Here is a 12,428-nt window from a genome sequence, read left to right as displayed (position 1 = left end):
ACAGGACACCCCCCCACCACCCACAGGACACCCCACCCCCACCACCCACAGGACACCCGCCCCCACCACCCACAGGACACCCGCCCCCACCACCCACAGGACACCCCCCCACCACCCACAGGACACCCCACCCCCACCACCCCACCACCCACAGGACACCCGCCCCCACCACCCACAGGACACCCACCCCCACCACCCACAGGACACCCCCCCACCACCCACAGGACACCCACCCCCACCACCCACAGGACCCCCCCCTCCCACAGGACACCCCCCCACCACCCACAGGACACCCCCCCCACCCACAGGGCACCCCACCCCCACCACCCACAGGACACCCACCCCCACCACCCACGGGACACCCACCCCCACCACCCACAGGACACCCACCCCCACCACCCACAGGACCCCCCTCCCACAGGACACCCCCCCACCACCCACAGGACACCCCCCACCACCCACAGGACACCCACCCCCACCACCCACAGGACACCCCCCCACCACCCACAGGACACCCACCCCCACCACCCACAGGACACCCCCCCACCACCCACAGGACACCCCACCCCCACCACCCACAGGACACCCACCCCCACCACCCACAGGACACCCCCCCACCACCCACACAACCCCCCCCTCCCACAGGACACCCCCCCCACCACCCACAGGACACCCCCCCACCACCCACAGGACACCCCACCCCCACCACCCACAGGACACCCACCCCCACCACCCACAGGACACCCCCCCACCACCCACAGGACACCCCACCCCCACCACCCCACCACCCACAGGACACCCGCCCCCACCACCCACAGGACACCCACCCCCACCACCCACCCCCACCACCCACAGGACACCCCCCCACCACCCACAGGACACCCACCCCCACCACCCACAGGACCCCCCCCCTCCCACAGGACACCCCCCCACCACCCACAGGACACCCCACCCCCACCCACAGGACACCCCACCCCCACCACCCACGGGACACCCACCCCCACCACCCACAGGACACCCACCCCCACCACCCACAGGACCCCCCCCTCCCACAGGACACCCCCCCACCACCCACAGGACACCCCCCACCACCCACAGGACACCCCACCCCACCACCCACAGGACACCCACCCCCACCACCCACAGGACACCCCCCCACCACCCACAGGACACCCTACCCCCACCACCCACAGGACACCCACCCCACCACCCACAGGACACCCCCCCCACCACCCACAGGACACCCCACCCCCACCACCCACAGGACCCCCCCTTCCCACAGGACACCCCACCCCCACCACCCACAGGACACCCACCCCCACCACCCACAGGACACCCCCCCACCACCCACAGGACACCCCACCCCCACCACCCACAGGACACCCACCCCCACCACCCACAGTCAAGTCAAGTCAAAAAACACTTTATTCGATTATTTAAAAATCATAAAAGTATACTATACGATTACATAGAGTTAATTTCCAGAGCGTATTATACAAATAAAAATTTAAATATATAAAAGGTCAGTGGCATATACATATAAATCCACACATAGTAAAATTTATAAAAAAAAATATGACATGATTCATAACCCCAATATTTCATGTGTTACAGGGGGATTGAATTAGATTATGTCAAACGATCTTGGGTAAACATTTACAGAACCAGAACCTACATTCAGCTTGAGTCTTTTACTTCTAGCCCGGATACAGGCAATCAGAAAATTGGCTACACCAAACATTACTAAAGGGGTCTCCATTAATTGAAGATAATACAATGCAGGTTTAAACTGTACAAACCCCTTTTCCCTTAGCAGCGGTCTAATGAACTTTTTCCTACTTTCAGAAAAGAAAGAACAGAAAAACACAAAATGTGTCTGGTCCTGATCAGAAAAATTATCACAGTCACAAGGTGCGTTTTCCTTTGGGTGACACCACTTTTCATAAGTTCCCAACAAGAAATGAGCTTGATTAAATCTGGATTTTGTTAGGAGCCACCGATGATAGGGTCTGGTAACGATAGTCAGATAGGGTTGAATTGACAAGGACGAGATCAGCAAAAAATGTGACCTAACTGTAGGTTTTGTGATTTCCTTTGCTTCTCGTTCTAATTCACGTAGATTTATAAATTGTGTTTTTACCCATGTAATATCTTCCTTAGTAAGATTTTCCGGATTCAGATATAATTCAGGGCGACCCAGGAGTACTGCAGATTTTTTAATAAAAGTCAACCACAAAATGTCCGCCACTCCATCCCTCTCCACACAATCTCTAATGATCTGTATGTAATGATTGTGTGTAAGGTTGGGGTTTCAGCCAGGTTCTGATCCAGAGTAAAAGCGGTGCCAAATTTAAAATATCCGTAATATACCCTATCCCGAGCTCCGTGTGAGCTGCAAAGGATTATGTAGATTGGGGGAGACCCAAAACAGATTGAAGAAATTTATTTTCTTCTCTCTGTATCGGGGCTAGATCTTTATAGCCCCAAATACCTGCCCCATACCTTGCTATGGCTAGGGTTTTGGATCTGTAGATCATCAATATGGCCTCAGCTGGTTTGCCACCCAGTCTTTTGGCGAAGCCTAATATAGCCGCCGAGGATCTTTTCACGGCTGCTACTTTATTAGCAACTTGGGGTACCCAGGACCCAATGTCATCAAACACTACGCCAAGATAGGTGAACACTTTCACTCTCGATATTACTAAGCCATTACAAGAAAGGGTTCTCATGTTCTTCCTACCTTTCCCTATGGCCATGACATGCGATTTCTCTACATTTGTCACTAGGTCCAGATTTTGCATAAAGTCCCCAAAGGAATTCAGCAGATGTTGTAAGCCTATTGGGGTCCTTGACAGCAGCACCGTATCGTCAGCATATAATAAAACCGGCACTGGTGTTCCCCTCATGCATGGAACGTCAACGGATGCAGCCGCCAAGGAGGAACCCAGTGAGTTTATATATAGAGAAAATAGCATTGGGGCCAGAATACACCCCTGGCGAACTCCCCTGCCGGACTTGAGGCCAGCGGAACACTTCCCGTCTTGAGTCATGCGAATGACCGCTGTTAGATCTCTATGTAGCTCCGCCAGGAAGCTCACCAGAGCCCGATCTAAACCCAGCTCCAGGAGCATTGTCCACAGTTTCGACCTATTAACTAGGTCAAAAGCTGTGGACAAGTCCATGAAAGCCAGGTAGATTGCCCCTTTTGTGGCTACAGTGTATTTACTAACTATTAGATGTAGATTCAGGCACTGGTCTTCGGTGCCTCGACCAGTTCGGAAACCATACTGTGCATTACACATGATGTCATTGTTAGTAACCCAAGAGGAGATCCTAGACAAAATGACCTTCCCTAGAATTTTAAAGGACGAGTCCAATAAGGATATGGGCCGATAGCATCTAGGGTCCCCCCTCTGGCCCTTCTTAAAAATCCGGACAATAATCGCCCGTGACCAGGAAGTAGGTAATCTGCTATTATCAATACAGACCATGTTAAATACATTAGTAAGAACCACGAACCAAATATTAGGATGTGCCTTAAACAAGTCAGCAGGTACTCCGTCTGGGCCATGGGCCTTATGAGCAACCGTGTCCTCAATAGCCTTTTGTGTTTCTTTAATTGTAAATCTCAATGGGGGCTCCTCTTGGTTGCTCACAATCGGAACAAAGACATGTGCTGGGAGGCCATTGCCATACATTTTCCCAAAATAGTCTAGCCATTCACGCTCAGATATATTTAATTCAAGCGGGGTGTTTTCCTTGTCATTAAAAAGTGGAAAATTAACTATTTCCCAAAATTTAGAGCTGTTTTTAAGGCTAGCCTTGTCATACAAGGAGTCCCAGGCGTTTTTTTTTATGACATTCTTACGAAACTCAACAGTCATTTTGTAACGTTTCCTTAGCCTGGCCACTTCTGCATTATCTCTAGGACTCTTTTTCAATTCCATCAGTAGGTCTCTATGGGCTTTTGAGCATTTTTGGTCAAACCAACCATGTGGTTTTTGCTCCTTGTGTGGTGTCTTACATGTTAAGTCCGCAGCCACCCGCTGGCAGATTGAGTCAAAGGAAGAGATAATATCTCCACCCCACCTTAGCGGATCCAAGCAATTATTAATTTCCTTACCCACCTTCTCACTCAATGAGATATAAAAAGCCTCTGGGATTATTTTACTCCATTTTAGCCGTCTCCCCTGGTCCTGAACGGATATTACCAAGGGAGATACTGGATTTATATTTATATTATCTGTTGGACCCGGCCTCGTAGAATGGCCCTCCGTGCCCCCGCACCACTGCAACCTGGTGCCTGCAGCCCAAGCACGCGGCCCAGCCGACCTTTCCCCCCCAGGACACCCGCACCAACCCCGGACATCCCCGTCCATGGCCTCTCTCCTTTCGGCCACCCCGGGCCCGCGTGCCCACTCCCTGCAACAAGATGGCCGCCCGGCTCCAGCGCGACCCGGGCCTCGAGGCGCCACTCCGGCTGGAGGACATCACGCTTCCAGGGGATGAGAGAGGGAGGAGCAGTTCTATCGCACCTCTGAACTCCCCTGGGACGATGGGTTTCGATCGGCCCTCCGGCCTCCCTGCGGGCTGGCTCCGTGCCTGCTGGGTGTCTGGGACTCCTCCCGACCCGGCCCTGAAAGGATCAAAAGACAATAGCAGGAAATCCCGACAAGCGGCCCCCAGGTGACAAGACCCCTGCCTGCGCAGACTCCGGACATCAAAGCGGGGTCGACCTATAACAAGGGGTGCTCTGAGACTGTCCGGCAGATTCGACGCTGGAACAACGAGAGCCTGCTGACGTGGTCGCGGCTCCTGGAACTTGAACCCACCTGAGCCCTGCTGAGTGACTCGCGGCTCCCTGAAGATCGTAAGACCTCCGAACTTGTACCTGAGCCCTGCTGAGTGACTCGCGGCTCCCTGAAGATCGTAAGACCTCCGAACTTGTACCTGAGCCCTGCTGAGTGACTCGCGGCTCCTTGAAGATCGCAAAGACCTCCGAACCTGTACCTGCGCCCGCTGAGTGACTCGCGGCTCCCCCAGACTCTCACGGTCCCGCCGGACCCCGACTCCGACCACGTATCCCCCAGCTCGAGGATTGTGAGCTGTGCGCCGGATACGTCCCTGCTTGGAACCGTTACCAGAGACAGTCCCGCTACCCCCTACCTGTCCGAGACTCTTGAGCCGTGCTCACCTTGTACATATTTGCAGTGATACCTATTTGATAAAGCTTGTTTCTGAGAATACCCAGTGTGGTCTCTCTGTGTCGTGTGGTGCCAGAAGTACGATCCTAGTTGCGAGATTCCTCCCCCGGGGGAATCTCTCGCCAGTGCCCGGCTACAATACTACACGGGTGGGACTCAGGGAAGTCAGGACCCCTTTCCGGGCTCCTCGGAGGTCGCCGTCTAACATTGGTGGCAAGCGACGGGATTCGGGCCCATCACCTAGAGATCGTACAGTGAACAACGGACGCACGACCAACAAAGATGGCATAAGGAAGCGCCATGAGCTCCGCAGAAACCAACGCCAACAGAGTGTTCCAGGTGGAGCATCTGGAAGAATACACACACAAAGAGCTAAAACAATTTTGCAAAGAACTTAAAATCGCTACCACTGGCCTCAACACTAAGGAAGACTTGCAGAAAGCACTGAAAACTTGGGTGGAGACCGGGGCATCCCGCCCGGAAGGCACGGGGGAGCGCCCCGACGAAGCCGAACCCCCTCCAAGTGAAAGCAGCGACAATCAGGTGCGAGGCATTGTAGCAGACGGGGGCCTATCCCCGGGAGAACTCGCGGACAGAGAGAGAAGCCGCAGTCATGAACTCGAGTTAGCCAAACTCAAAATCGAGGGCGAATTAAAGTTAGCGGAGAAAAAGCTAGCGGTAGAGCAAATGCGCGTACAAGGCGAACTGGAAGAAAAGAAGCTCCAACGGGAGCACGAAGGAAGAAAGCTCCAACTAGAGCACGAACGCAGCTTAAAAGAACTCGAGCTCAAGGCCCGAAATGAGGACGGGAGGCCCTCGGGGAACCGAGAGACGGCCCCCCCAGCGGAACAGAAGGTCCACATCCCCAAGGATGTGGTCAAAGAATATTATAAAAACGATGACATTCAGCAATGGTTTCGGGCCTACGAGGTCGCCATGACCTCTCATCGGATTCCACAGAAGGACTGGGGGGCGGGGTTGTGGGGGCGGTTTCTGAGCGAAGGAAGGGACACCCTGCTCGACCTACCCCTCTCCCTGCAGACCTCCTACAGCCACATGAAAGAGGCTCTCCTCACAAGATACCGCCTCACCCCAGAAATGTACCGCCAACGGTTCCGGGACTGCAGGAAGATCCCGGGCACCACCTGGGTGGAGTATGTAAACTTTTTTAGTCGGGCCTTCGATGGGTGGGTCAAGGGCAGCAAGGTCACCACCCTTGCCGAACTCACTGATCTCATGTTATGGGAACATCTGGCTGCGAACTGCTTCGTAGAGCTACGTCAACATCTGCTGGATAGCAAGCTCACAGATCCCCGGAAGCTGGCTGTGGAGGCCGACCGCTGGACCAACACCCGGGTCCCCCGGGGCATGGTAGGAGAGTACCCCCGAACCAGTCAGGGACCACCCCGCCAGAGAGGGGGAGGGAACCAGGGAGGGCCGAGAGAGTCCCAGCCTAGCCCCCCGAAGACACCACCTCCACCTTTCCCGGCGCCCCCCCCACCAGTAACAGGGCCCCCTGGGAGACGAGGACACCGGGTGACCGTCACATGTTTTCGTTGCCAGAAACCCGGGCACTACGCCAATGACCCAGAGTGCCCCATGGCCACCCAAGTCACCCCTGCGAGACAGATAGCCAACATAGCCCTGGGGGAGGAGGTTGAGGAAGCCGAGGAGTGGGAACCCGCCGCTATGGCCCTAGTATCCCTGGGAGATAGGGAAATGATCCCTGGTAGCCTCCTACCCTCCAACACACAGAAATATGGGCAGCTCGTCAAGATCAATGGCCACCAGGTAGAGGCCCTGCGGGACACCGGGGCCAGTATCACCGGTGTCCTCAGGCACCTAGTTCCCGAGGAGCAGATCCTCCCCAATGTCTTTTGCCCCGTAATATCTGCAGACAATAGGGAAAGTATGTTTCAGGTAGCCCTGGTGCCATTTGAGTGGGGAGGGGTGATAGGTAAACTCAAGGTGGCCGTAAGAACCTCCCAGCCGGTCGACTGCCTCTTAGGGAACGACCTGGAGAGTTCTCCCTGGAAGCACGTAGAGCGCAAAGCCCACCTAGGGATGATGGGACTCCCCGAGTGGGTGTGTGCCACCACCCGATCTATGACAGCCCGACTCACTCCCCGGAGAGAAGTCGAGGGCACCCCGGTCGAAGAAGCCCGTACCGTCCCCGCCGAGGGTCCTCCCGTTCCCCCATCAGAAGGGTCCGTCGCCAGCGACGAACCCGCACCATCCGACCCCGCCCCGGTCCCCGAGTTGGGGGATCTACCCGAGTTGGCCCATTGGCGCCACGAGGGCGGGCCCACCCGGGAAGAATTTTGCCGGGAGCAAGCCACCTGTCCTTCCCTGGTCGGGCTGCGGCGCCAGGCCGAGGGCCAAGCCGCAGGTGACCAGACCGGAACGCACCGAATCTATTGGGAGAATAACATCCTGTATAGTGAGCAGAAATCAGTGGAGCTGGGATCCGGACGGGTACTGGTGGTACCCCTCCGCTTCCGGGATTTCCTCCTGGGCTTAGCCCACGATGTCCCCCTCGCCGGTCACCTGGGTCAGGACAAGACCTACAGCCGTCTCGTGACCCATTTTTATTGGCCTAAGATGAAAGCAGCGGTAGAGGCACACTGCAAGTCCTGCCCCACGTGCCAAGCCAGTGGGAAGAGTGGGGGGAAGCGCAAGGCTCCCCTCCAACCCTTCCCGGTCGTCAGTACCCCCTTCGAACGAGTCGGAATCGACATCGTGGGGCCACTGGACCCCCCCACCTCCCAAGGTCACCGTTTCATCTTGGTCCTAGTAGACCACGCCACCCGCTATCCAGAGGCTATTCCCCTGCGCACCATTACGGCCCCCGTGGTGGGCCGGGCCCTGATGGGGATCTTTTCCAGGGTGGGTTTCCCCCGCGAGGCCGTGAGCGATCGCGGCACTAATTTTATATCAAGGTATATGACGTCCCTGTGGCAACAATGTGGGGTGTCCTATAAGTTCACCACCCCGTACCATCCCCAAGGGAACGGCCTAGTAGAGAGGTTTAATAGGACTTTGAAAGGGATGATCGCTGGCCTAGAAGAGCCCCTCCGGCGTAAGTGGGACGTCCTGCTCCCCTGCCTCTTGTTCGCTTACCGGGAGGTCCCCCAGAAGTCCTTAGGGTTCAGCCCGTTTGAATTACTCTATGGGCACCCCGTCCGAGGTCCCCTCAGTTTGGTTAAGGAAGGGTGGGAGGCAGCACCCCAGACCACCCCCCGAGATGTGTTCCAATATGTCCTGGCCCTCCGGAACCAGACCAGGAGGTTCCGAGAACTGGCCGAGGCCAACCTGGAGGCGAGTCAAGAAGAAATGAAGCGCTGGTACGACCAGAATGCTACTCTGGTCGAGTTCCAGCCGGGCCAGCAGGTGTGGGTCATGGCCCCCGTGAAGCCTGGCGCTCTCCAGGACCGATGGACTGGGCCCTACAAAGTGGTTGAGAGGAAGAGTCAAGTCACCTACTTGGTGGACGTCCAGTCGCCTCGGGATCCCCTCCGGGTCCTGCACATGAACCGCCTCAAGCCTCACTTCGTGCGGACAGAACTGAGCCTCCTGCTGGCCACCGATGACGGAGCCGAAGATGAGTCGGATCCCCTCCCGGACCTCCTGTGTGTCAAGGAGCAGGATGGCTCCGTGGAGGGGGTGAACCTCTCCCCAGCCCTCACTGCCCAGCAACAAGCGGACTGCCGCCAGCTCCTCAGACAATTTTCCGACCTCTTCTCCCTGACCCCCCGGGTCACCAACTGGTGTGTTCACGATGTGGACACCGGGGACAGCCCGCCGGTGAGACACCGAGCCTACCGGGTTCCTGACCGGGTCCGGTCCTGCATTCAAGCTGAAGTCTCGAAGATGTTGACCCTGGGGGTGATCGAGCCCTCTGACAGTCCCTGGGCCAGCCCCGTGGTCCTGGTTCCGAAGGCAGCAGCCCCCGGTGTCGCCCCCGAGCTCCGGTTCTGCGTGGATTACCGGGGGCTCAATGACGTTACCCGAGCCGATGCCCACCCCATTCCACGAGCCGACGAGCTCATTGACCGACTAGGGGCCGCCCGGTTCCTCAGCACTTTCGACCTCACCTGCGGCTACTGGCAGATTGCGCTCACTGAAGGGGCCAAGGAGAGGTCTGCTTTCTCCACCCCCGATGGGCACTACCGCTTCCGCGTGATGCCCTTCGGGATGAAAAATGCCCCGGCCACTTTCCAGAGACTGGTAAATAGGGTCCTGGCCGGGCTAGAACAGTTCAGCGCGGCCTATCTGGACGACATCGCTGTCTTCAGTTCAGAGTGGAGTGAGCACCTCCAGCACCTCCGGAGGGTGCTAACCGCCCTGCGCCAGGCAGGCCTCACCGTAAAAGCCAGCAAGTGCCAGATCGGGCAAGGATCCGTAGTCTACCTGGGGCACCAAGTCGGGAGTGGCCAGGTCGCCCCTCTACAGCCAAAGATCGACGCCATCCTGGCCTGGGACCCACCCATCACCCAAACGGAAGTCCGAGCCTTTCTGGGACTCACGGTCTACTACCGCCGATTCATTCGGGGGTATGGCAGCCTGGTCGGCCCTCTCACTGAACTCACGTCTAAAAAACAGCCAAAGAAGGTGCAATGGACGGCTGCCTGCCAGGAAGCTTTCGATGCTCTAAAAAAGGCCATGTGCACCGCCCCCGTCCTCCAGGCTCCCGACTACACCAAGGAGTTCATAGTCCAGACCGATGCCTCCGAGCATGGCATTGGGGCCGTCCTGTCCCAAGTGAATGATCAAGGCCTAGACCAGCCCGTCGCCTTCCTCAGTCGGCGGCTGCTACCCCGAGAACAGAAGTGGAGCACCATAGAGCGCGAAGCCTTTGCCGTGGTCTGGGCACTCAAAAAACTACGACCCTACCTGTTCGGCACTCATTTCAGGGTCCAAACTGACCATCGGCCCTTGCGATGGCTCATGCAGATGCGAGGAGAAAACCCCAAGCTACTGCGGTGGTCAATCTCCCTCCAGGGAATGGACTTCACCGTAGAACACCGCCCTGGTACGGACCACGACAACGCTGACGGCCTCTCCCGGTTCTTCCGCCTCAGCGAAGAGAACCCCCCAAGGTGATGGGCAGTTCTCTCCGGCTTTCAGCTGGGGGGGACGCGTGTTGGACCCGGCCTCGTAGAATGGCCCTCCGTGCCCCCGCACCACTGCAACCTGGTGCCTGCAGCCCAAGCACGCGGCCCAGCCGACCTTTCCCCCCCAGGACACCCGCACCAACCCCGGACATCCCCGTCCATGGCCTCTCTCCTTTCGGCCACCCCGGGCCCGCGTGCCCACTCCCTGCAACAAGATGGCCGCCCGGCTCCAGCGCGACCCGGGCCTCGAGGCGCCACTCCGGCTGGAGGACATCACGCTTCCAGGGGATGAGAGAGGGAGGAGCAGTTCTATCGCACCTCTGAACTCCCCTGGGACGATGGGTTTCGATCGGCCCTCCGGCCTCCCTGCGGGCTGGCTCCGTGCCTGCTGGGTGTCTGGGACTCCTCCCGACCCGGCCCTGAAAGGATCAAAAGACAATAGCAGGAAATCCCGACAAGCGGCCCCCAGGTGACAAGACCCCTGCCTGCGCAGACTCCGGACATCAAAGCGGGGTCGACCTATAACAAGGGGTGCTCTGAGACTGTCCGGCAGATTCGACGCTGGAACAACGAGAGCCTGCTGACGTGGTCGCGGCTCCTGGAACTTGAACCCACCTGAGCCCTGCTGAGTGACTCGCGGCTCCCTGAAGATCGTAAGACCTCCGAACTTGTACCTGAGCCCTGCTGAGTGACTCGCGGCTCCCTGAAGATCGTAAGACCTCCGAACTTGTACCTGAGCCCTGCTGAGTGACTCGCAGCTCCTTGAAGATCGTAAAGACCTCCGAACTTGTACCTGCGCCCGCTGAGTGACTCGCGGCTCCCCCAGACTCTCACGGTCCCGCCGGACCCCGACTCCGACCACGTATCCCCCAGCTCGAGGATTGTGAGCTGTGCGCCGGATACGTCCCTGCTTGGAACCGTTACCAGAGACAGTCCCGCTACCCCCTACCTGTCCGAGACTCTTGAGCCGTGCTCACCTTGTACATATTTGCAGTGATACCTATTTGATAAAGCTTGTTTCTGAGAATACCCAGTGTGGTCTCTCTGTGTCGTGTGGTGCCAGAAGTACGATCCTAGTTGCGAGATTCCTCCCCCGGGGGAATCTCTCGCCAGTGCCCGGCTACAATACTACACGGGTGGGACTCAGGGAAGTCAGGACCCCTTTCCGGGCTCCTCGGAGGTCGCCGTCTAACATTATCATTAAGTAGATATGGGTTATTATTACGTAGTTCTAGTAATACTGGGTTATGATCACTGAATGTAGCGTGAATTGCATTATAAAAGATGACATTTTGCAACAAGCCAGGAGAGATAAATATAAAATCTATAATGGTATTGCTATTCCTAGCACTATATGTAGCTACCCGGTCATTGGTGTCAAAAAACTCCGGTTCAGCTCGTTCAGCATCGGACAGTAGGTCTTCTAAAGCAGACCAGTATCAGTTGTGTCCCTGTATTGGCAATTTAGCTGGCACAAGTGTGTGTTAAAATCCCCTAAAAGGATTAGATGAACAAAAGTGTTTTGACCGTTCTTGTAATTTGTTAAAAACTTTGCCAATGCAATGATATTTTCATTGCAATGTGTGCCACAGGGGGCATTGTAAAAGTTAACATACACAATTTTATGTTTATTTGGAAAAGTAAATTCCAGAGCTAAAAAATTCGGGGATAAGGTGTTTAGGATTTTTGCGGTTCCCATATGTTTCACAGAGATCAGCAACAAAAGTCCCCCTCTATCTCTCCCTGAACTTGTTGCTAAAGCAGCTACAAAATACGATAGATATCCATCTAACCAGAAATTACATTCCCTATCCCAGGTTTCCTGGAGTGCCACAACATCATACTCCTTAATTTGTTCCAACCATATGCTGTCGGCCCTCTTCGAACGAAGCCCAGCAATATTCCAGCTTATGATTTTAACTGATTTTCCAGCTCCCCTGTCGGCAGTAGGCATGCCATGCATCTGTGACTTAGGGTCAGCGTAGCAGGTCAGTCAATCATTTTCATCCAAATGAGATAAGGCTGTGTATCTATTTGTTAAATCCAAGGTGGCCCTGTTAGTTAGTCTGTTGACATCAGTATGTCTTTGGATGAAACCTGGAGTCTGTAA

The 12,428-nt window shown here is 56.1% G+C and overlaps 1 protein-coding gene across 1 annotated transcript in view; it reads left to right on the top strand.

Annotated features, from left to right (window-relative positions):
* LOC146797181 (forkhead box protein P3-like) overlaps positions 1-12,428 on the top strand; it is a 238,098-nt gene that overhangs the window by 34,358 nt on the left and 191,312 nt on the right. The window lies entirely within an intron of this gene.

Source organism: Triturus cristatus, chromosome 10 (genome assembly GCF_964204655.1).
Source record: "Triturus cristatus chromosome 10, aTriCri1.1, whole genome shotgun sequence".
Classification (NCBI taxonomy): domain Eukaryota; kingdom Metazoa; phylum Chordata; class Amphibia; order Caudata; family Salamandridae; genus Triturus; species Triturus cristatus.
Note: the sequence above shows the minus strand (reverse complement) of the source record. Positions and strands in the feature narration are given on the sequence as shown.